Source organism: Muntiacus reevesi, chromosome 19 (assembly GCF_963930625.1).
Source record: "Muntiacus reevesi chromosome 19, mMunRee1.1, whole genome shotgun sequence".
Classification (NCBI taxonomy): domain Eukaryota; kingdom Metazoa; phylum Chordata; class Mammalia; order Artiodactyla; family Cervidae; genus Muntiacus; species Muntiacus reevesi.
The window spans coordinates 20,615,973-20,641,767 of record NC_089267.1 but is presented as its reverse complement, the minus strand read 5'-3'; the positions used below and the strand labels follow the sequence as shown (position 1 = coordinate 20,641,767).

Genomic DNA, 25,795 nt, shown 5'->3' with positions numbered 1-25,795 from the left:
CCTCTAGCTAACTTTGGGATGTTTCGGAGGACCTCTGAAAGATTCGGAAGAGATATATTAAACTTAGGTTTATTTGGTATGTTAAATTACATAGGAAACATTGTCAAACAAGTAGTGATAAAACTTCTTTGGTTGTATTATATGGATAACTGTCATTACTGTTTATTATTATATAGAAATGTCCATTATTGTGTAGGTAAATGTCATTAAATGTTCCAAAAAGTATATGGAATGTCTAAAGATCTGGTGTGTTCTGGTATAATGTAATCCTATTTCTAGTTATCTAAAAATGTTGTATGCCACAGAAGTAACTGTTTCTTGTAAATTGTGTTGTTGTTCAGTCACTTAAGTCATGTCCGACTCTTTGCAACCCCATGAACTGCAGCATGCCAGGCTTCCCTGCCCTTCACTATCTCCCCAAGTTTGCTCATACTCATGTCCATTGAGTCAGTGATATCATTCAACCATCTCATCCTCTGTTGCCCCCCTCTCCTTTTGCTCTCAGTCTTTCCCAGCGTCAGGGTCTTTTCCAATAAATTGGCTCTTTGTATCAGGTGGTCAGAGTACTGGAGCTTCAGCTTCAGCTGAATATTCAGGACTGAGTTCCTTTAACATGAACTGGTCAATCTCCTTACGGTACAAAGGACTCTCAAGAATCTTCTCCAGCACCACAGTTTGAAAGCATCGATTCTTTGGCACTCAGCAAAACTGAGTGGTACAACTTTCACATCCATACATGACTACTAGGAAAGCCATAGCTTTGACTATACGGACCTTTGTGGGCAAAGTAATGTCTCTGCTTTTTAATACATTGGCAGGTATGTCACAGCTTTTTTCCCAAGGAGCAAGCATCTTTTAATTTCATGACTGCAGTCACCATTGCAGTGATTTTTGAGCCTATGAAAATGAAATCTGAAACTGTTTCCACTTCTTCCCCATCTATTTGCCATGAAATGATGGGACTAGATGCCATAATCTTTGCTTTTTGCATTCTGAGTTTTAAGCCAGCTTTTTCACTCTCCTGTTTCACCTTCATCAAGAGGCTTTTTAATTCCACTTCACTTTCTGCCATTAATGTGGTATCATCTGCTTTTCTGAGATGATTGATATTTCTCCTGACAGTCTTGATTCCAGCTTGTGAGTCATCCAGCCCAGCATTTCGTATGATGTACTCCGCATATAAATTAAATAAGTAGGTGACAATATACAGCTTTGATGTATTCCTTTCCCAATTTTGAACCAGTCTGTTGTTCCACGTCCATGTTGCTTCTTATCCCGAATACAGATTTCACAGGAATACAGATTTCTCAGGAGGCAGGTAATGTGGTCTGGTATTCCCATCTCTTTAAGAATATTCCAGTTTGTTGTGATCCACACAGCCAAAGGCTTTCGTGTAGTCAAAGAAGCAGATGTTTTTCTGGAATTCTCTAGTTTTTTCTATGATTGAATGGATGTTGGCAATTTGATCTCTGGTTCTTCTGTCTTTTCTAAATCCAGTTTGTACACCTAGAAGTTCTTGGTTCACATACTGCCAAAGCCTAGTTTGAAGGATTTTGCATATATTCTTGCTAGCATGTGAAATGAGTGCAATTGTTTGAACAATCGTTAGCATTGCCTTTCTCTGGGATTGGAATGAAAACTGATCTTTTCCAGTCCTGTAGCCACTGCTCTTTTCCAAATTTGCTGGTATAATGAGTGCAGCACTCTTAGGGTTTGAAATATCTCAGCTGGAATTCCATCACCTCCACTAGCTTTGTTCATAGTAATACTTCCTAAGGCCCAATTGTGTTGTACAAAGATCTTAAACTATGCCATTTTATTAACAATTTTTTTAGTCATTCACAGATATTGTTTTACTCTGATTCTTTTACAAAATGAAGATCTTTAAAGAGATTCTTAAAAAGGGCTTTATAAACAAGGTTTCTGATGACTTTTAGATCACACCACTGAACTGGGTAAAAAGCAACAAAATTCTAGTGGAAAACCTTAAAGCTTTGTCCAGATCAACAGGAATTAATTACATGGGGCTAAATGAATTGGTAAATATGATTTATATTTCTATGATTTTTTTGTCAGAAACATTACTGGCTTTTAATTTTTGTTTTCCAGAAAACATTTCCTCTTACACTATGACCTACAACATTGCTAAAGTATTCCTTTGTAAACAAAGGTTAAATATTCATTTTTTTGTATCTGATCCCTCTAGAATTTGGTTCATTAGTTGGCTCCTCTCTAGATTTGATGGCTTGTTGTGACACAGATCATGACTAATTATACTAACCATTCATTTAATTTGTTCTTTGTTGTTTTCAAACTGTTTATGCTTTGCGTCTCTCAGCTGTACTATAACCTTATTAATGTTACTAGCTATATTATTTATATTGTTTATTTTATAAGATTATTATATCTTGAATTATTCAATGTATAACCAGGCTTTTGACAAAACTAATGATGGTTGAATGTCTTGAGGCAATTGTTCCTATATATAACTCTATATAATATTGTAATAGAGCAACTCTAGATATGGAAAGAATCAACAAGGGAAAACATTTCCTGGATCATAACAGACTAGTGAGGTGACCCCATGGACCATAGCCTGCCAGGCTCCTCTGTCCATGGAATTCTCCAGGCCAGAATCCTGGAGTGGGTAACTGTTTCCTCCTCCAGGGGATCTTTTCAACCCAGGGATTGAACCCAGGTCTCCAGAATTGCAGACAGATTCTTTACCATTTGAGCCAACAGGGAAGCCCTCAGATGTGGAAAGAAGCAATCGGGGAAAACATTTCCTGGATCATAATAGACTAGTAAGGCAGACAATCCAGAGAATTTTAGGTCATCAACAGGGGCTTGTCCAAAAATAGCACATTAGTAGCATATCAATGGAATCCTTATCTGACTTAGAAATAAAACCTCCTAGCACAATAGGACAATTTGGTCACGAAATGCCTCCCAAACCTTGGTTGAATTTATAACCAAGTGGGAATGTGGATGGGGAATATTGCCTGCTATTTTAGTAAACTAATGATGTTTCCCATCATCCCAGTTCTACAAGGATCAAATCATTAGCCACTGCAGCTGCCCACTGACAGTGTGCCCTAAGGGGAATTCAGGATGAAGTAGAACAAAGCATTCTGTACTTTGGATGCTGGCCCTAGATCCATATATAAGGGATAATTTCAACAAGCCCAGACTCATATCTTCCCTTACATAGAAAAGTACTTAAAATCATTAACTTGAGATATATGTTCTTTGTGATTAGCAGTAACCTTTTGATGTTTGATTACATGTTTGCTTTTTTTTCCCAGTAAAGAAATTTCCTTTGTATCTTTGCTCCTCTCTTACCTCTTCAGAGTAGTTCTTCAGAGTTATCTGAGAGGCTCTCTCCCAGGCTACAGTCCTTAATTAAGATCCCCAAATAAAACAACTTGTAACCTAAAAAGAAACAAGAAAGCAAATGAAAAGGCAGTCCACGGAACAGGAAAATATTTTTGCAATATGTATATTCAAGAAATACTTAAAGAACTTTAACAAATCAGTAACAAAGTCAAACAACCAGTTAAAAATGGACAAAGCCTGAACCGACACTACAAAAGATATACAAAAGACCAATACGCAGAAAACTAGGCGCTTTGTATTATTTGTCTTTGGGGAAAGAGATTTTAAACCCACAATAGGATACCAAAGGTAACATTCCAAACCAACAAAATAAAAAATTCTAACAATGCTAAATGTTGGCTATGGTATAAAGCCTTCAGAGCTATCATACATTCCCAGTAGGTCTGTAAAATGGTACAACCACTTCAGAGAACTTTGGCATTTTTTTTTTATAAAGTTAAACATACATATATCCTATGACTCAGCACTTCTGCTCTTAGGTATTTATCAAAGAGAAATGAAAACATGTCCACAGAAAAAACTTGTACAATGATGTCCAGGATGTCTTAATAATATTCAAATATCCCAAATGTCCATTAACAAAAAATGAATACACAAATTGTGTAGTACTTATGTACTGGGATGCTAATAGCAGTAGTAGGAATGAATACTTGTTAGCAAGGATGTGGAAAATTGGATTCTTGTACATTGGTATTGTAAACATAAAATGATTGCAGCCTCTGTGGAAAGCAGTTTGCTGATTCCTCAAAAAGTTAAACACAGAATTACCCTACCAATTTTCCTCCTAGATATATTCCCAGAAGAACTAGAAACAGGTACTCAAATACCTGTACCCAAAGATTTGTAGCAGCAAATGTCCATCAACCAGTGAACAGATAAGCAAAGTATGATATGAATATGAAATGGAATATTAGTCAAACATAAAGGAATGAAGTACTACATGCTACATGCTACAATGCAGATGATTCTCAAAAGTCATGCTAATGAAATCAGTCACAGAAGGGCATATATTATTTGATTTCATTTATATGAGGTGTACAGAAAAGGTAAATTCATAGAGATAGAATGCATCTTAGTGGTTGTCAAGGACTGGGGATAGGAAAGAACAGGCAATGGCTATTTAATGGATATGGAGTTCTAGGATGAAAAAGACGTTTTGGAATGCATAGAAGTGGTAGTTGCATAATCAGGTGAATGCAATAAATGGTACTGAATTTTGCACTAAAAATTAAAAGAAATTAATAACATACAGTTGACCCTTGAACCACATGGGTGTGAACTGTGTAGGTCCCCTTATCTGTGGATTCTTTGTGCTAGTAAACAATACTACAGGATCACAGGCCCATAGAAGTGGAGGAACTCCATACATGGAATGCAGGCTTTTAGTTGTAGTGGATTTTCAACTGTACAGAGGTTCTGCATTCCTAACTCCCTGTGTTGCTTAAGGGCCAACTATATAAGTACCAATGTGAATGAATCTCAAAAATGTTTGGAACAAAAGCAATCACATGTCAAACATGCACCATACAATTTAAAGTTTTTTTTAAATTTGTATATAATTTTTAAAGGTTATTTTCTATTTACAGTAATGACCAAATACTGGCCATATTTTCCACATTGTAAAATACATTCTTGAGCCTGTCTTACACTCATTATCTTGTTCCCCCGCCCCCTAACTGGTGACCACTAGTTTATTCTATATATTCATGTATCTGTTTTTAAAAATTTACTAGTTGCTATATTTTTTAGATTCCACGTATATGATATCACATGGAATTTGTCTTTCTCTGACTCATTTTACTTAGCATAATGCCCTCCAAGTCCAATTATATTGCTGCACATAGCAATATTTCATTCTCTTTATGGCCGAGTAGTATTCCATTGTATATATGTATCATAAATTCTTTAGCAGTTCACACATCACTGGATATTTAAGTTGCTTCCTCATTTTGGAAATTGGAAATAATGCTGTTTGAACGTTGGCGAGCATCTATTTTCCAATTAGTGTGGTTTTTTTTTTGGAGGGGGATATATACCAGTGGAGAAAACCACTAGACCATACAGTTATGACCTAAATCAAATCCCTTATGACTCTACAGTGGAAGTGACAAAGAGATTCAAGGGATTAGATCTGATAGACAGAGTGCCTGATGAACTATGGATGGAGATTCATGACATTGTACAGGAGACAGGAATCAAGACCATCCCCAAGAAAAAGAAATGTAAAAAAGCAAAATGGCTGTTCGAGGAGGCCTTACAAGTAACTGTGAAAATAAGGGAAGCAAAAAGCAAAGGAGAAATGGAATGATATTCCCATTTGAATGCAGAGTTCCAAAGAATAGCAAGGAGAGATAAGAAAGCCTTCCTCAGCAATCAATGCAAAGAAATAGAGGAAAACAATAGAATGGGAAAGACTAGAAATCTCTTCATGAAAATTAGAGATACCAAGAGAACATTTCATGCAAAGATGGGCTCAATAAAAGAAAGAAAATGGTAGGGACCTAACAGAAGCAGAAGATATTAAGAAGAGGTGGCAAGAATACACAGAAGAACTGTACAAAAAAAGATCTTCACGACCAGATAATCACAATAGTGTGATCACTTACCTAGAGCCAGACATCCTGGAATGTGAAGTCAAGTGGGCCTTAGGAAGCATCACTACGAACAAAGCTAGTGGAGGTGATGGAATTCCAGTTGAGCTATTTCAAATCCTGAAGATGATGCTGTGAAAGTGCTGCACTCAATATGCCAGCAAATTTGGAAAACTCAGCAGTGGCCACAGGACTGGGAAAGGTCAGTTTTCATTTTAATCCCAAAGAAAGGCAATGCCAAAGAATGTTCAAACTACCGCACAATTGCATTCATCTCACATGCTAGTAAAGTAATGCTTAGAATCCCCCAAGCCAGGCTTCAGCAATATGTGAACCGTGAACTTCCAGATGTGCAAGCTGGTTTTAGAAAAGGCAGAGGAACCAGAGATAAAATGGCCAACATCCGCTGGATCATCAAAAAATCAAGAGAGTTCCAGAAAAACATCTATTTCTGCTTTATTGACTATGCCAAAGCCTTTGACTGTGTGGATCACAATAAACTGTGGAAAATTCTGGAAGAGATGGGAATATCAGACCACCTGAGCTGCTTCTTGAGAAACCTGTATGCAGGTCAGGAAGCAACAGTTAAAACTGGACATGGAACAACAGACTGGTTCCAAATAGGAAAAGGAGTACATCAAGGCTGTATATTGTCACCCTGCTTATTTAACTTATATGCAGAGTACATCATGAGAAACGCTGGGCTGGAAGAAGCACAAGCTAGAATCAAGATTGCTGGGAGAAATATCAATAACATCAGATATGCAGATGACACCACCCTTATGGCAGAAAGTGAAGAAGAACTAAAGAGCCTCTTGATGAAAGTGAAAGAGGAGAGTGAAAAAGTTGGCTTAAAGCGTAACATTCAGAAAACTAAGATGATGGCATCTGGTCCCATCACTTCATGGCAAATAGATGGGGAGACAGTGGAAACAGTGTCAGACTTTATTTTGGGGGGCTCCAAAATCACTGCAGATGGTGACTGCAGCCATGAAATTAAAAGATGCTTACTCCCTGGAAGGAAAGTAATGACCAACCTAGATAGCATATTAAAAAGCAGAGACATTACTTTGTCAGCAAAGGTCCATCTAGTCAAGGCTATGGTTTTTCCAGTGGTCATATATGGATGTGAGAGTTGGACTATAAACAAAGCTGAGCACTGAAGAATTGATACTTTTGAACTCTGGTGTTGGAGAAGACTCTTGAGAGTCCGTTGGATTGCAAGGAGATCCAACCAGTCCATCCTAAAGGAGATCAGTCCTGGGTGTTCATTGGAAGGACTGATGTTGAAGCCGAAACTCCAATACTTTGGCCACCTGATGCGAAGAGCTAACTCATTTGAAAAGACCCTAATGCTGGGAAAGATTGAGGGCAGGAGGAGAAGGGGACAACAGAGGATGAGATGGTTTGACGGCATCACCAACTCAATGGACATGAGTTTGAGTAAACTCTGGGAGTTGGTGATGGACAGGGAGGCCTGGCATGCTGCGGTTCATGGCGTTGCAGAGTCGGACACGACTGAGTGACTGAACTGAACTGATATACCCAGGAGTGGAATTACTGGCTTGTATGGTAGTTCTATTTTTAGTTTTTTGAGAACCCTCCATGGTGTTCTCCACAATGGCTACACAAATTTACATTCCCACCAACAGTGTACAAAGGCGCTCTTGTCTCTACATTCTTGCCAACATTTGTATTCTTTTTGATGGTAGTCATTCTGACAGGTGTGATGTCTCATTGTGGTTTTGATTTGAACTTCCTTGACTAGTCATGTTGAACATCTTTTCATGTGCCTTTTGGCCATATGTATTTCCTCTTTGGAAATGTGTCTATTCAGTTCTTCTGCCCATTTTTAGATCAGGTTGTTAGGTTTTTTTTTTATACTCACTAGTACAAGTTGCTTATATATGTTGGATATTAATCCTTGTTAGTTATTTTCCAATATTTTCTCCCATTCAGTAGTTTTTTTTTTTAGTTTTATTTATAGTTTCCTTTGCTGTGCAAAGCTTAGGTCCCATTTGTTTACTTTTAATTAGATCTCATTTGCTTATTTTAGCTTTTGTCTCTTACTTTAGGAGACAGATCCAAAAAAAATACTGCCATGATTTATGTCAAAGAAGTGTTCTACCTATGTCTTCCTTTAGGAGTTTCATAGTGTCTGGCCTTACATTTCGGTTTAATGCATTTTGAATTCTTGTATATGAAATTAGATAATGTTCCAATTTCATTCTTTTACATGTAACTGTGCAGTTTTCCCAGCTCCACTTTTTGAAGAGACTTTCATTTTTCCATTGTATATTCTTATCTCCTTTGTTATAGATTAACTGACCACAAGTTCATGTGCTTATTTATGGGCTTTTTATCCTGTTCCATTGATCCATAGGCCTGTTTTTGTGCCAGTAGCACACTGGTTTGATTACTGTAGCTTTGTAGTATAGTCTAAAGTCAGGGATCCTGATTCCTCCAGTTCTCGTTTTTCTCAAGATTGTTTCAGCTATTTGAGATCTTTTATGTTTCCAAATAGATTTTAAAATTATTTGTTCTAGCTCTGTGAATAATGCCATTGGCATTTTGATAAGGATTGCATTGAGTCTGTAGATTGCCTTGTGTATTATAGTAATTTTGACAGTATTCAAGAACATTGTATATCCTTCCATCTGTTTGTGTTGCCTTCACTTTCTTTCATCATAATTTTATAGCTTTTGGAGTACAGGTCTTTTGCCTCCTAAGGGAGGGTTTATTCCTAGGTATTCTATTCTTTTTGATGTGACTGTACCATATGACTTAAGTCAAAATTGGATGCTGATGCAATGAGGGGACTCATTGGAAAGGAGCATTTTCTGATAGAAATGTTTCTCCATGTCTTGACTGAGGTTGTGATAATACAGATGGCTCAGTGGTAAAGAATCCATCTGCCATACTAGGGACACAGGTTTGATCCTGGATCAGGAAGACCCCTTGGAGAAGGAAATGGCAACCCTCTGCAGTATCCTTGCCTGGGAAATCCCATGGACAGAGGAGCCTGGTGGGGTACATTCCATGGGATTGTAAGAGTTGGACACAACTTAGCAAGTAAACCACCACCATATTTGTGAAAACTCTTTGAGGTATGCACCAACATCTGTGCATTTAACTATATGTAAATCTCAAATAAAAGGAAAAGAAAACCAAAATTCTATGAAAATATGGGCAAAAAATGTGACAATTCATAAGATGGGATGTTTAACCATTCACAATAAGAAATGCAAATTAAAACTCCACTGAGCTCTATCATTTATCAGACTGGCAACACTTTAAAATCTTAATATTGTACTCTGACAGAAAGTATGAAGGAAATCAGTCAATTATACATTGTTATGGTGAGGAATTTGGCAATATCTAGCAAAAGGATATATGCATGTACCCTTTAAGCTAGCACTTTCCACTTCTAGCAATGTATCTAGCACTTTCATTTCTAGCAATGTATCTCTCTTCATCTGTTTAGGCTGCTATAACAAAGTGCCACAGACTGGGTGGCTTATGAAGAAGAAAGATTTATGTCTATTTTCTCACCATTCTTACGACTGGTCGTCCAATATCAGGGTGTCAGTATGGTTGAGTAAAGGAGGAAAATATTGGAAATGACCTAAATGCCCAAATGTAGGAAACAGGCTAAACAAACTATGGTGCATAAAAATAATTGAATACTGTGCAGTTTTGAAAAATGAAAGATCTCTATAATATAGAGTGATTTCCTATATATATATATATATATATATATATGTATATGTATTTTTAATACATATATATCTTATTGTAGTTACAATTTTTCATGTGCATAACAAGGTGACTCAGTTATACATACACATATATGTTACTTTTAAAATTATTTTCCATTATAGGTTATTACAAGATATTGACTATAGTTCCCTGTGCTATACAGTAAACCTTTGTTGCTTGTTGCATATCTATTTTTTGATTAGAAATCTAGCATTCTATTCATACTAAGTCAAATAAGTAAATAAAAGTGTCATAAATTTTTTAGTTAGGCAAAAATTCATAAGTTTTCTAATATATATTATACATATTTCAAGATACATTGTCACATTAAAAAATAAAGTGCCGATAGACTCCTGATTTCATGTTCTGCATGCAAGGAGCATGGAATCACCATTCCATCTTAATAAGTTTTATAACTTATTCAGGTTTATACCTGAATAGATTGAAAGGCCAACAATTCTATCTGGATCCCTAAGAGACGTGAGGACACAGGACAAACTACTGCCACCAAACTTGGAAAGAGAGGTAAATACAGGCATCACAGCTTTCGCCATGCAGACAGTCATGTGTGAAAACCAATGAGGGAGTCATTGCTGAGGTAGAAAACCTGACCTATAATTGATGAATTGCTGGAGGCTCAGTGTGATAAGTCAGAGTTAAAACTCAGGGAGATCCAGTCATGGGGGACTCCCATAATACTGTGAGATTCACCCCCAGGAGCTTGACCAGGTTCCCACAGTAAATATTAGAGAAAAAATCCCCTTGAACCTCCTGCAGGGTAAGAGAAAATATATTTAAAAATATACCAGAGCACTTTGCTCTTATAGCCTGCTCTTGTTGTTATTCAGTTTCTATGGACTGCAGCATGCCAGGCTCCCCTGTTCATCACTGTTTCCCAGAGTTTACTCAAATTCACACTTATTGAGTCAGTGATAGCTATCTAACCATCTCATTCTCTGCCACCCCCTTCTCCTCTTGTCCTCAATCTTTCCCAGCATCAGGGTCTTTTCCAATGAGTCAGCACTTTGCAACAGGTGGTCAAAGTATTAGAGCTTCAGCTTCAGCATCACACCTTCTGATGAATATTCAGGACTGATTTCCTTTAGGATTGACTGGTTTGAGCTCCTTGCTGTTCAAGGGGCTCTCAAGAGTCTTCTCCAGCACCACAATTTGAAAGCATCAATTCTTTGACATTCAGCCTTCTTTATGGTCCAGCTCATATCTGTACATGACTACTGGGAAAACTACAGCTTTGACTATACAAACCTTTGTTGACAAAGTGATGTCTCTGTTTTTTTTAAATGCTGTCTAGGTTTGTCAAAGATTTCCTTCTAAGGAGCAAGCGTCTTTGAATTTCATGATGGCAGTCACCTTCTGCAGTGATTTTGGAGCCAAAGAAAATAAAATCTGTCACTGCTTCCACTTTTCCCCTTCTATTTGCCATGAAGTGATGGGACCAGATGCCATGATCTTAGTTTTTTGAACACTGAGTGTTAAGCCAGCTTTTTCTCTCCTCTTTTAACCCTCATCCAGAGGTTCTTCAGTTTCTCTTTACTTACCATCATTAGACTGGTATCATCTGCATATCTGAAGTTGTTTGATATTTCTCCTGGCAATCTTGATTCCAACTTGTGATTCATCCAGCCTGGCATTTTCAATGATGAACTCTTCATATAAGTTAATTAAGCAGGGTGACAGTATATAGCCTTGACGTACTCCTTTCCCAATTTTGAACCAGTCAGTTGTTCCATGTAAGGTTCTGCTTTCAGGTGATACCAATTAGCCAGAATCTAATTTCTCAGAGTTATCAGAGCCTAACTGACCTGGGGTGGGGAGGGAGAAGGGAAATGTCCAACTCCAGTAGTTCTATCCATTATACCCTACCTAATCAGGAGGGAAGCTGAGAAATTCTTCAAATTCACAATCCAGAGGCACAGGCTCACTGTAAGACTGAGATCTAACCATAGGACTGTAGAACTCTTCTCTTCGCTACATCTTATCATCACTTTGTTGCTGTTGTTTAGTTACTAAGTCATGGGGAAACAATGGAAAGAGTGAGAGGCTTAATTATCTGGGGCTCCATAATCACTGCAGATGGTGACTGCAGCCATGAAATTAAAAGACACTTACTCCTTGGAAGAAAAGCTATGACCAACCTAGACAGCATATTAAAAGCAGAGACATTACTTTGCCCACAAAGGTCCACCTAGTCAAAGCTATGGTTTTTCTAGGAGTCACATATGGATGTGAGAGTTGACCTATAAAGAAAGCTGAGTGCAGAAGAATTGATGCTTTTGAACTGTGGTGTTGGAGAAGACTCTTGAGAGTCCCTTGGACTGCAAGGAGATCCGACCAGTCCATCCTAAAGGAGATCAGTCCTGGGTGTTCATTGGAAGGACTGATGTTGAAGACGAAACTCCAATACTTTGGCCACCTGACGCAGAGAACTGACTCGTTGGAAAAGACCCTGATGCTGGGAAAGATTGAAGGCGGGAGGAGAAGGGGACGACAGAGGATGAGATGGTTGGATGTCATCACTGATCCAATGGACATGAGTTTGAGTAAGCCCCGGGAGTGGGTGATGGACAGGGAGGCCTGGTGTGCTGCAGTCCATGGGGTCGCAGAGTCGGACACCACTGAGCAACTGAACTGAACTGAACTACCAAGTCATGTCTGACTTTTGTGACCCCCATGGACTATAGCCTGCCAGGCTCTCTGACCACGAGATTTCCCAGGAAAGTATATTGAAGTGGGTTGTCATTTTCTTCTCCAGGGGATCTTCCCAACCGGGGATCAAACCCACATCTCATGAATTGGCAGGCAGATTCTCTGTCACTGAGCCACCTGGGAAGCCCTATCATCACTTTACTAAAGGTTTATTCACAGCAGTTTCTTTTACCTGGTACAGACTGTCGGCTGTCAAACAAGTACAAGGCACATCGAAATCCAAACACAATTTGAAGAGACAGAGCAAGTGTTGGCACTAGACATAGCAGAGATGTGGCAAGATCAGGAATTTAAAACTTTAAAATTCTAAATTAAATTAAATCACAATTTAATATGCTAAGGTCTCCAATGGATAAAGGGGATAGCATGCAAGAACAGATGGACTCTGGAAGCAGAGAGATGGAAATCCTAAGAAAGAGCCAAAAATAAAGGCTAGAAAAAAACCCCACTGTAACAGAAATGAAGAATGCCTTTGATGGGCTTAATAGTACATTGGACATGGCTGAGGAAAGAATCTCTGAACTTGAGGATATATGATTAATCCACAACAATTGAAAAAGGGAATAAAGACTAGGAGAAAACAGAATATCTGAGAACTGTGGGAGAATTACAAAATATGTAACATGTGTAATGGGAATACTAGAAGAAGAAAAAACAGACTATTTTAAACAAATGACTGAAAATTCCTTAAGTTAATGTCAGACATCAAACCATAGATCTAAGAAGTTTAGAGAACACCTAACATGATAAACACCACAAAGATTACATCTAGGCATATGATTTTCAAATTACAGAAAGTCAAAGATAGAGAAAATTATAACTCCAAAGAAGCTAGGTGAAAAAGATCTTATATACAGAAGAACAAAGATAAAAATTATATCCAACTTTGCTTCAGTTGTACATCCAACTTGTACATACAGTATGCTACTTTTTAGTTAAAAAAAAGGAGAAATAAAAACACATATATTTGCTTTTATGTATGGTTGAGTCCCTTTGCTCTTCACCTGCAACTATCACAACTTTGTTAATTGGCTCTACCCCAATATAAGATAAAAAGTTAAAGAAATAAATGTATTTGCTTTTGCAAAAGAGAACACAGGGAGTATAACTAGAAACAAATGGGATTCTTACCTTCAAAGGGAAAGGAGTAAAAGGTATACAAGAGGGAGGGAAATTCTGACAGTTTTCACTTTTAGACTCATGCTAATATATTGTGTATTCAACAAATAAACTTAAATCAATAAGCATGGAAGAAAAATATCCTAACAATGAATGTAAACATGAACAAGTGATCCCACCTGCATTTCAAATAAATAACGATCACAATGAACCCACTATCCTGTCTTAAGGGGAAAAAAAGAATTGCGAATAAATCTTTATCTTTTAAAGACTATTTTTAAAAGTATGTTATGAATATGGCAATTTTGAGACTCACATGATTGTCTTGTAGGCTGAGAACATGAGCAAACATATTGAGGTTATTGGGAGTCAAGATCTCTCTGTGAAATAAGGGAGATACAAATATGGAAGGTGAGGCAAGATAGGAGTAGCTGTGAGGTTGGATTAGAATTAAGGAAATTTATATAAACTCCTGGTATATACATATGTTGGACTGCACCCCCACAAGGTCGCTAGCAAGCCTTGTAATTGCCCAGCCCTGAGACCGAAGAAAGAACTTGGAGTCAGTGAGAGACACCCATGATTTACTGAACAGGGCATGTTGTATGTCAAAGGCAAAGGTCCTGGAGCGATAGGCCACTATGTGCAGTGGTCAAAGGCAGGCAGAACGTCCTCCTACTAATGGAGGAAGGGGACTACCATTTATAGGGGAAGCTGGCATCTGATTGGCTCACCAGTTACCAGGGGAACCAGCGGCTGGGCTGGGGGATAGCACTGTAGGCGGTTACTGAGGAAGCCCTATAATTAAGAGCACTGGACAGTCACGTGGTTGGAGCTGGGTCTGGTTGAGCAGGGGATGGAGAGAGCAAGAGAACAGCCATCGTGAGTGGCCTATCCGAATGTGTGTCTGTCTGTCTATCCTTAGAAGTGATGACACCACAGTTGCAGTGAACAAACCTTAATTACAGGTCCTGGTTTCTAAACATCATTATCCACCAGAAGGAATCTTGGCCGTTTGGAGAAATGGCTGAATGGCTGAGTCCAGGTTTGGGACATAGAGGGTTCAAGATCAATCTGGAATACCTTGTGGTGACCGAAAGTAAGAAAATCAGAATAAAGTGATCCAGTCATGAACCCAAGACACCAGAGCCAGTCTGAACTAAATTTGGGACGATTTAAGCACCAGTGGATTATAACCTATTGAATAAGCATTCTGAGGTCATACTGATAACAAACAGCTCATTAGGCAAACATGGTAGGTGGGAAACCTCTTAGTGAGTGTAGAATGTTGCTGTTTAATCGCTGAATTGTGCCTGACTCTTCTGTGAGCCCGCCAGGCTCCTTCCTCTGTCCATGGGATTTCCCAGGCAAGGATACCGGAAGCTGTTTCCTTCTCCAGGGGATCTTCCTGACCTAGGGATCAAACCCGTGTCTCGGTATTGGCAGGAGGATTCTTTACAATGAGCCCCTAGGGAAGCCCGAGAATAGAGTACTAACTAGTACATATTAAAAAGAACAGCAAGGCGTGACCCCCTCAAATTGTACGGATGTCCAAGGATTATAACTAGCCTGAGTCTCTACCTTTCTGCTGGGACCAATCACAACCTCAGGTATCCTTCCCCCCAACACTCCAGCTCGCTCTCTGCTCCAACTATAAAACAAGGACACTTTCATTTTCACCCTCCAACCCCGACCAAGTGATTCTCATTTAAGTCAAGTGCGTGCCTCCAATGACACTAGTACTGACCTCTGATTTAACTTTGGAATCACTTGGAGAACTTGTGCCCCAAGAGTGTCTGAGCTCCTCCCTCAGAGATCCCAATCTAACTGGTCTGGGGTGGGGTGCGGGAGTCAGCATTTTTCAAAAAGCTTTCCAGGTGATTCTTTTGTGCAGCCAGGTTGAGAACTACAGGAATCAAAAACAATAGCGATTTCAGGATAGAAAACAAAGCACAAGAATTCATCAATATCCAAGGTCTTACCTCGGTACATAAAATATCAAAATGTCTGCCCTCTCCGGCTATTTAGTTCCAGCCAGTCTGCTGGGTGACTACGTCTGTTCTGGAAAGGAAGATAGAGGTTTGATCTTTACCCTCATGAGTCAGGGGAACTTCTGGTTCAGGGAGGACTAAATGCCTTTAGAATTAGATGCTCCTTTAAGCATTTTGCGGTGTTCCCACCTACTCCCTTTCAGAAAGGTCCATCATTGGGAATACCACAAAATGATTTTGAGGTCATCTTTCCATTTACTGGCAATGGCAAAACCACTTTAAAAAAAATAGGTGCATGAGTGAGGCAAGGAAAGGTAAAGGAAAGACAGCGCCCAAGTTACATTATCACCCTATCTCTGTTAGCTTGTTTGGTTTGGCTTGTGTATTCCTGATTTCCAGGTCACAATGTTCTCTTAACATTTTTACTGAGAGCACCCAGGGCATGGAAGTTTCAGAGGGTTTTTTAATGACGCGGCTTTGATGCTGTGATTTTTAAAAATTCCCTGATATTAAATTGTAATCAGTATTAAATGGATGTCATAGGTAATGGAAAAACAATTTTATGGACCTTCAAACACAGTGTCTCTTCAACCCACACACAATCAAATTTAAAACCTCTAAAGTTAATCTTTGTGAACTGTTGTCAGAGTCGATTTGGTTGCCAGTGGGAGAAAAAAAAAAAAAAAAGGAAAACAGCAATGTAACTGGTGAAAAGAGAGGATGCTTTCTGCCTCTGTGTAGTCAAAAGGTGAAGTCTTATCCTTTTACCACCAGTAACTATCAGTTAACTTCTTTCTAAATTTCTATCTTCATCCCTCCTCAGAACCGTTGGAGGGAGGTACATGAGAGTGAGCAATAGTGGAAGGGATTGTCACCTCAAAATGCTTCCCTTTATTTCGATATAAAATATGGATAAGATCTAAAATAGCCTCCTCATTTAAGGAGAGGCATTAAGTGTTGAGGTGTGCCATGCATTCTGCAAATTGCTTTTTCTGTCTGCAGACTCCCTTCTTTCTATACCTGTTCCCAGTTTGCATACTTTCCATTTCTTCTTTCCATCTGGAGAAATTGTTCAGTCCTACTTTTACACTCCCTACTTTTCCCATGGGGTCTCCCTGGACCATTTCAGCTGTCATTGCTCCCGTAGTCACCTAAATATTTTGTAGAATGCACCCCAAAATTTAGAACAAATTTTGGGTTAGTGATTGAGGCTGCTTCATAGGCGTGTCTTCTTTTTCTAACAAAACATTAAGCTTTGTTAAACTTTGAACTGTTTCCAGAAAGGAATAGCTTTCTTCCTGAATCTCCCCCCAGCATCTGAGGTGAAGACCATGGTTAATGAAGAACTAACTAATGAGAGCTACAGAGATTTTGCATAATAAATTACACACATTATTTGAATGTGGTGTTTCCTCTTGGGAGCTTGATTAATACAAAATGATATCATACTTTAGGTGTAAAAAGGGATGTAGTCATTTTAAAAATGCTATGACTTTTTCTTTTGTGAAGCCAAGAATCCTTTTGTAAAATAGAAAGTCACTTTCTAATTTATCATTTAAATAACATCTATAATTTTTGAGTTTATCATGACTTTCTTAATTTTTATTTTTTATTGAAGTATAGTTGATTTACAATGTTTTAGGTGTATAGAAAGTTGGTTCAGTTTTACATATATATTCCTTTCAGATTCTTTTCCATTATAGGTTATTATAAGATGTTGAATATAGTCACCTGTGCTATGCAGTAGGTCCTTGTTGTTTGTCTATTTTATATATAGTAATGTGTATCCATTAATCCCAAATTCCAAATTTATCTCACATCTTCTTTCCCCTTTGGTAATCATAAGTTTATTTTCAATGTCTGTGAGTTTGTTTCTGTTTTGTAAATAAGTTCATTTGTATCATTTTTTTAGATCCCATGTATAAGTGCTATCATATGATATTTATTATCATGACATTTCTACATAGAACTAAGGAAAAATGAAAAATAGCAAAATCATAGAAAAGGATGAAGTTTTACAAATGGTAGTTTTCTGATACAGTCTGATCACAGGTCCAGATGTTTCTGGGTTTGGTGGTCAGTTTATGAGTCGTCCAGTCCTCAATTTCCCTCTGTTCCCAATCTCAGAGCTCATCTCTCTTCCACCCTTGGCTACCCCATCCTCCTCCCCAAGGACAGGGTTGCTGTTCAAGTTCTGAGTGGGTATTATGGACATCAGACTCTGGAACCCCTTTTGGTCTGAATGAATCACCACAGTTTCCACCCTTGGAGAATTTAAGTCCCTGGTGGTCTAGTTGCATTCTGTTCTATGACCATTTATGGCATTGCTCTGCATGCTTCTTTAAATGATTCAAGTCTTCTGAAATTTCTTCCTTGAGTGTTTCCCAATTCATTCAAAACCTCAGAAGAGATTCTGGTCTGGGATGCTGAGTAACCATGTCTGTTTAACTAAGTATAATCCCCAAACTAATAGAAAAAATGGGTACTGTGTATGATTCAGAAATTTATGAAGATAAAAGATCATAAATTGTTCCAGTGGTCACAATTCTTAGATGATTACCATGACTTGCTTGCAAAATAGCTGGAACTGGGATTAGATCTCTGATCTGCAGCTGAATCGGACGCTGAATCTCAAAGAGAACCATGTGCCAATCTTAATGTTGCCCATACTTTCTCTGTAGCTTCCTAAGATATTTTTTTTTACATATAAGCCTGCTGATCAGTCCTTTGCAGACTTCTATGTAATGAGTGAAGACCAAACAAGAAACTATTACCTGAGAGACTAAGGCTGTTGCTGATCTTCCTCCATGGTAGCTGAGATGGACAGAGCTACCAGCCATGAGACTGGTGCTTACCCTTAATGTGGGGGTTCGGAAGGCGTGAGAGAGGCTTAGGCATCAAGTCCTCCACTTTGGGCATTTGCAGTATCATCCAGTGACATTTTCTGACACTGAGATGGTCAGAGGCAAGGACACTGGGCCGTGTTGCTGGTGAGGGAAAGTGAACACATGACTGTCTCCCTTGACACCATCAGAAAGCTATCTAGGGTCCCATGACATGACCAACTCTTGGGTTTGGGGCAGCTCCTTCCCATCTTTGGACGGTTCTAGCTACTGGGAAACATTTCCTTACACTTGATATTTGCATCTGTTGTATTCAAGTTTTCCTTTGGCATGTCTACTTAAAACTTTTGTCCAGTTTATTTGAGAAACTTTGAGGACATCCTGGTCTGCAGTTTGGTGGATAGAACTCAAAGGTGATGTGGGAAAAGGAGATCTTGCATAAGATTTGATAGCTTGGGAAAATAGAAGGATTATACATTTTATAAATGGTCATAAATAGTTTATTTTGCTATGTAACCAACTTGATTTACTTATTTATGCCCCACCTCAATTTACAAATGATTTTACATCATTGAATTTACACCAGTAAGAGGTAAAAGTAAATGATAAAATAAAAATAGAAACAGAAACCCAGGGCCAAGGGTAAGGAAAATACAAATAAGCCACTCTTACAGGTAACAGAATCGCAAGGATAGGGCTTTGAGTTTAACCCTTGGTCCAAAAGGGTGAATATAACCAATTGATGGTTCTTCTAGGAGGAAGCAAAATAGTTCTTCAGCAGAAGCAAAGCTTTGTTTCATACTAAGATGAAGAGACTCACTCAAGGACTCTACATAGTGAAGGCTGAGTCACGTCATAATCAATATCCTCAACAACAGTTCTAGAGAAAACAAGGACTTTTTTTTATGGTTGTTTCTCTAAACAGCCTTTTTTTTTTTTTTTTAAGTATATATACTCATTTATTTGGCTGCACCGGGTACCAGTGGCAGCATGCAGGATCTTCGATCTTCGTGGCTGTGTGTTGGAACCCTAGTTGTAGCATGTGGGTTTCAGATCCCCCACCAGGGACAGAACCCAGGTCCCCTGTATTGAGAGAGTGGAGTCCCAGCCACCAGACCATCAGAAAAGCCCCTCTAAGTAGCATTTGATAAAAGCTACCACATTAATGTTAGCATTTGGTGAAGTCATTCTGAAAGGACCTAGACTTCACCAAATGCTTCATTATATAATCTTTTGGAGATCCTACTTGATTCAAAAATAGTATTCACAGCTTCTTAAATTACTTTAAGAAAAAAACACTAAAAAAAAAAAAACACTTTGACAACATACATGTATACACATGCACAGGCAAATCAAATAATCCTGAAACGTATAAAGAACTTCCCCACAACACCTCTACTCCAGTTAGTACTATTCCCCAGAAGTAGTCACATTGCTCTTTACCTCTTTTGGAACTGATGGTTCTAATTTTAAATTATGCTTTAATCTCCTGATTTATCAATTTTAAAACTATATTAACCCAGGAATTTATGTGAAATAAAGACTTTAACTTGTCTTTATTTCCTTCTGTTTCCTAAATGTGTTATTTATATTTTTATTTGTGTTTTATTCTGGTTCTTGCCTTTAGGACTGGACTTTGGTATATATATATTCTACACAACAGCTATTAAATACATCCAAGGAGTTTTAGCGCAGTTCCAATTCTATCTCATTCTCTTGCCCCTGATTCTATTTATTATATTGTTTTTACATTGTCAAGGTTTATAATATTTTCACTATTCTTTAATCATATTTTTCTTAAGTTTTTAATATATGATTTCTAAATGTTGAAACTGATGAATAATGATTAGTATATATTAAATTATAGGTATGTGTGTACATATATTGTTGTTCAGTCGCTCAGTCTTGTCTGATTCTTTGTGGTCCCATGGACTGCAGCATGCCAAGCATCTCTGTCCTTCACTGTCTCCCTGAGTTTGCTCACACTCATGTTCATCGAGTCAGTGATGTCATCCAACCATTTCATCCTCTGTCGTCCCCTTCTCCTCCTGCCCTCAATCTTCCCAGCATCAGGGTCTTTTCTAATGAGTCAGCTCTTTGCATCAGGTGGCCAAAGTATTGAAGTTTCAGCTTCAGCATCAGTCCTTCCAATGAATATTCAGGGTTGATTTCCTTTAGGATTGACTGGTTTGATCTCCTTGCTATCCAAGGGACTCTCAAGAGTCTTCTCCAGCTCCACAAATTGAAAAACTCTTACTTCATACATGAATGTGGAAAAATTCATACATATAGTGGAAAAACCATTATATGTATTTCTGAAAGAAGCTAGACTTCTTTTATATATATATATATAAAACTTCTTAGTTACATATACATATATATATATATATACATACATATATATATATATATGCATAGCTAGTCAAAGCTATGGTTTTTCCAGCAGTCATGTATGGATGTGAGAGTTGGACTATAAAAAAAAGCTGAGTGCTGAAGAATTGATGCTTTTGAACTGTGGTGTTGGAGAAGACTCTTGAGAGTCCCTTGGACTGCAAGGAGATCCAACCAGTCCATCCTAAAGGAGATCAGTCCTGGGTGTTCATTGCAAAGACTGATGCTGAAGCTGAAACTCCAATACTTTGGCCACCTGATGCCTAGAACTGACTCATTGGAAAAGACCCTGATGCTGGGAAAGATTGAAGGCGGGAGGCGAAGGGGATGACAGAGGATGAGATGGTTGGATGGCATCACTGACTCAGTGGACATGAGTTTGAGTAAACTCTTGGAGTTGGTGATGGACAGGGAGGTCTGGCGTGCTGCAGTCCATGGGGTGGCAAAGAGTCAAACACGACTGAGCGACTAAACTGAAGATTATATGTATGTATATATATATATTACTGAACTGAAGACTATTTATATAGTAATACATATAATATATATTTACATATATATTACATACACATACATACATATATATGTACATATATACACATACGTATACATATGTATATATATTACTATGGTCTTCTGAGGCGTCACAGTGGTAAAGAATCCATCTGCCAGTGCAGAAGACACTGGAGCCAGGGGGACGTGGATCAATCCCTGGGTCAGGATGATCCTCTGAAGAAGGCAATGGCACCCACTCCAGTGCTTTTGCCTGGAAAATTCCACTGACAGAGGAGCCTGGTGGGTTATAGTCCATGGGGTCACAATGAGTTGGCTACAACTGAGCGACTACACACACAAAGATATATATCATGATATCACCATATATGTCACTTTGGAAGCGTGTTGTGTGATTAAACCCACAGGAAAAAAGATGTAAGCTTTTAAACAAGCGAACAAATAACATCTTCCCAATTGAGTTCCTTAAAGAAGATTAATTTAAGCACCAAGGTTAAATTGATTTTCTTTCTAGTTTTGGTCTTTTCTTAGTCTTACATGCGTGCTATTCTTTCCTCTCTTCCTCACTTCCATCCTCATTCTCAAGCCGACGGTCACAGTCTGAAGACTTACACAAGCTCCCTTCACTGCATCCGCTCACTCTCCGCATTTCCACTTACTTAAGGAGACTTTGCTCCCTGTATGTCAGCTGAACTCTCCCTGCGCCTAGCCAAGCCCAGTTCCTCTCATTCTGCCTCCAATCCCGTCCTCTTTTGCAGATGTAAACACATTGCTCCAGCAATTCCCCTTTTCATTCCTGTTTCATCAACTTAATTTCCCCCTCTCTACTGAATCCTCCCATTAACCTTCAAAGAGGATGTTCTATTTCATATCAACAAAACATGCTTTTCTGACCTCACTTTCCCCTCCAGCCACCCTCTATGCCTTCCTTACTTTTATCGTAAGAAAACTCTAAAGGTTTACTAATACTCACTGTCATCAGTATCTTCCCGTGTTTCCACAGAACCACTCTAATCTAGAGCACTAATTACATTCATGTTGCCAAATCCAGCGGTCATTTTACTTGTCCTGTCAGCAGTTTTGATGACTCTCTTCCCTGAAACATGTTCTTTTTTTGGCCTCCAGGATGTGATACTCCCATGAGTTTTTGCCTATTTCTGTGGTTGTGACTTCTCAGTTTTATTGCTCCTTTTGCCATCCTTCTGACCTCTGAACATTAGTACATCCTAGAACCCAGTTCTTAGATCTTGTCCCTTTATCCATCTCTACTTGCTTTGGCTTCCTCTAGCCTCATGCTTTAAAATAACGCTTCTACCTTGATGATTCATATACACATATGGATATGTTTATGTCTATATATATATACACCTTGATGATTCATATATACATATGTATATGTGTGTGCATATATATATATATATATATATATATATATACATACACACTCACACACAGTATACAAATAGCTCTCTCTCTCTCATATCCTTTCCTGAAGCCAGACTTGTTTATCTAACTTCCTTTTCTGTAAGTCTGCCTGGATATGTAATTTCAAACACAATATATCCAAAACTGAAATCTTGACCTTTCCCTCCACGCCTGCTTCTTTCAGCCTTCCTCATCGTAGGCAATGGCAGTTCTATCTTCTAGTTTCTCAAGTCACAAATGTTGCAGTGACTCTGAGTCCTGTTAGCACTACACCCACAATATACCTAGAATATGAGCCCTGTTCACCCCCTCCTCTGGTACCATCCTGGTCTGACCTTCTCTCATACATCTCTTGCCTGAATTTATTTTCACCCAGTTTCCTTGGATCCTTTCTTCAGCCCCTTCACATTTCTTTCCAGTACATCAACTCAAGTGATCATGTCTCTTTTTCTGCCTGAAACTGTTCAGTAACTTCCTATTTCACTCTGAGTAAAAGCTGATGTTTACCCGTGTACTAACAGGTCCTATGTAGTCTGTCTTCTATTATCTGTCTTCCTTGTTACTTCAGCTACAATGGCCTCCTCGGTGTTCCTGGAACATGACGAGCATGCTCTTGCCTCAGGGCCTTTGCACATGATGAACACTGCCCCATGCCCCCACTGGGATGTTTTACTGTAGATATCTGAAAGGCTAATCCCTTACCTTTTCCAGGTCTTGACTGAGATGTGACTTTCCCAGTGAGGCTGCCCTGATAACACTACTTAAACCTACCAGTGCAGGGGACATGGGTTCGATCCTTGGTCTGGGAGGACTCTATGTATTGCAGAGTGGCTGGGCCTGAGCACCACAACTACTGATGTCTGAATACTCTAGAACCTGGGAGTCACAAGAGAAGCCACTGCAGTGAGAAGCCCACACACCACATTGAAGAGGAACCTCTGCAACTAGAGAAAGCCCAAGCATAGCATCAAAGACCTAGTACAGCCAAAAATAGGAAATAAAATTTTAAAAACACATATTTCACTTATTTATTTTATTCCTTATCTGTTTTGTTTCCTTCTTACTAGAATATGGGTTCCACGTCTTTTCTATTTATTGCTGCAGGAAATTCTTATTTTTTGAGGCAATATGACTTTCTTTATATCCTTGGTTAATTGATTATTTTAGAGTATGTATCTAGGTTTATGTCTTGAAATCCCCTTCTCTTCCACTTGGCATATTTGATGACCATTTTTCGTCTCTAGCTCAGAGAAGTTTTCTTCTGCCTTTTCTTTTCTTTCTTTATTCTCTTCCTTCTGTATAGTTCCTGCCATCTCTGTCTCAAACACCTTTTGGTCATATGCTGTGTCTTTTAACTTTTCTTTCATATTTTCCATTGCTTTGAATTTCCTCTCTTTTGGGGGACTGCCTTGATTTATCTTTCAGCTCACCAACTTCAGTTGTGTGTATTTTATCATGCAGTTCCTTGCCTTTTTGCAAATAAATTTTTAATTACACATTGTTCTCTAATTGCTCTCTTTTACACAGCAGTTTGTTATGATGAAAATAACATTCTCCAATGTTTCTGAAGATGCTAATTCAGATTTTTGAAAAGACCTCTTCTATTGTTATCCCACATTTGGCTATTTTATAATTTCATTTTAGACTCTCATTTTAATGCTGTTTGTTTTCCTTAGCATTCCTAATAAGCTATTATAGTCCGCTCTTATTTGCAAGAAATGGCTGAAGTGCATTTCCTCTGAAATTCAATTAATTAGGTTTTAGCAAAAACCTATTAGGTGTTATCAAAACACAACACATTGATTTTTATCTGGTTATAAATAAATGCATACCGAGTGTATAAAATATATAAATTACAGAAAAAATAAAGGAAGGAAAAAGTCATGTGTAAGTCATTATCTATAAATAACCACTGATAAACATTTTTGTGTATTTTCTTCCTCACATTTTCTAATACACATACACACACACACACACACATAACTACTTCTTGCTATTTAAGAAACACTAGCACACTTTGGGGAAAACAAAGTCTCTGCTGTCATGAAGATTATAGTCTACTAGCAGGAAAAGATAGAACTGAAACAATCCCAGAGATTAGAGCATAATTACAAAGTGCTATAATTCAGAAAGAAGAAAGAGATGGCTCTCTGATTTCATAAAAACAAAAGAAAACTGAGCTGAACCCAGATGACAGGAATGCCTTCCTTTAGGACTCGATTATGTCCTGAGTAGGATTTAACTACGTGAAGAGAGGAAGGAGATAATTTGAGACAAGAGAAATATGGATGTATATATCCACCCCCGAGGCAGGAGAGAAAAGTGGCTTTAAGGAAAGAGAAAGAAGCCAGAGGCGGGCATGTGGGAGTGAAGGAGAAGATGGGAAAGAGGGGCCTGGAAAGGCAACTAGAAGTGAGATAGTGTCCAGTCTGCCGGCTGCATTGAAGATTTTTGTCTTTATCTTAAAAGCATTTGCAGGACTTAAACAGGAAGACTACTGTGATTTGCTTTAAGCTTTGAAAGGGTTACTCTGACTGCAATGGAGAGAACCCATCAAAGAGACTGTTAGGACACAAGTTAGGGGATTATTACGGTCATCCAGGTGAGACAGGATAATATCTTAAACTGCTGTGGTGACACAGAAGTGGGGAGAAGCACTTAGAGGGAAATGTCAAGGATGCCTCTGGGATTTCTAACACAGCTAGATGGATAGGGTGTTCTACACCACAGGGAATATCACCATGTTTCTGGGACTTTTGAGTTTTGGGTTTCCCTGATGGCTCAGATGGTAAAGAATCTGCCTGCAAGGCAGGAGACCCAGGTTCAATCCCTGGATTGGGAAAAACCCCTGGAGAAGGGGATGGCAACCCATTCCAGTATTCTTGCCTGGAAAATTCCATGGACAGAGGAGCCTGGTGGGCTATCTGACTCAGATAGTCAGACTGAGCAGCTAACACTTTGAGTTCTGCAAGAATTGCACATGTTAGATTTGCAGAACCTTTGCGACAGTCACGTGAAGACAGTTGATTCCTCATGTTTA

General features: G+C 38.6%; 1 long non-coding RNA gene across 1 annotated transcript in view; it reads right to left on the bottom strand.

Moving 5' to 3' along the window:
- Positions 1–15,626, bottom strand: part of LOC136150881 (uncharacterized) — a 32,492-nt gene extending 16,866 nt beyond the window's left edge. The window contains exons 1-5 of the long non-coding RNA XR_010659951.1: positions 15,575–15,626; positions 15,340–15,498; positions 14,550–14,675; positions 13,909–13,972; positions 3,343–3,432 (exon numbers count right to left, since the gene is read on the bottom strand). This is a non-coding gene — a long non-coding RNA (uncharacterized lncRNA). The remainder of the gene's footprint in view (positions 1–3,342; positions 3,433–13,908; positions 13,973–14,549; positions 14,676–15,339; positions 15,499–15,574) is intronic.
- Between the last annotated feature and the right edge of the window lie 10,169 nt (positions 15,627–25,795).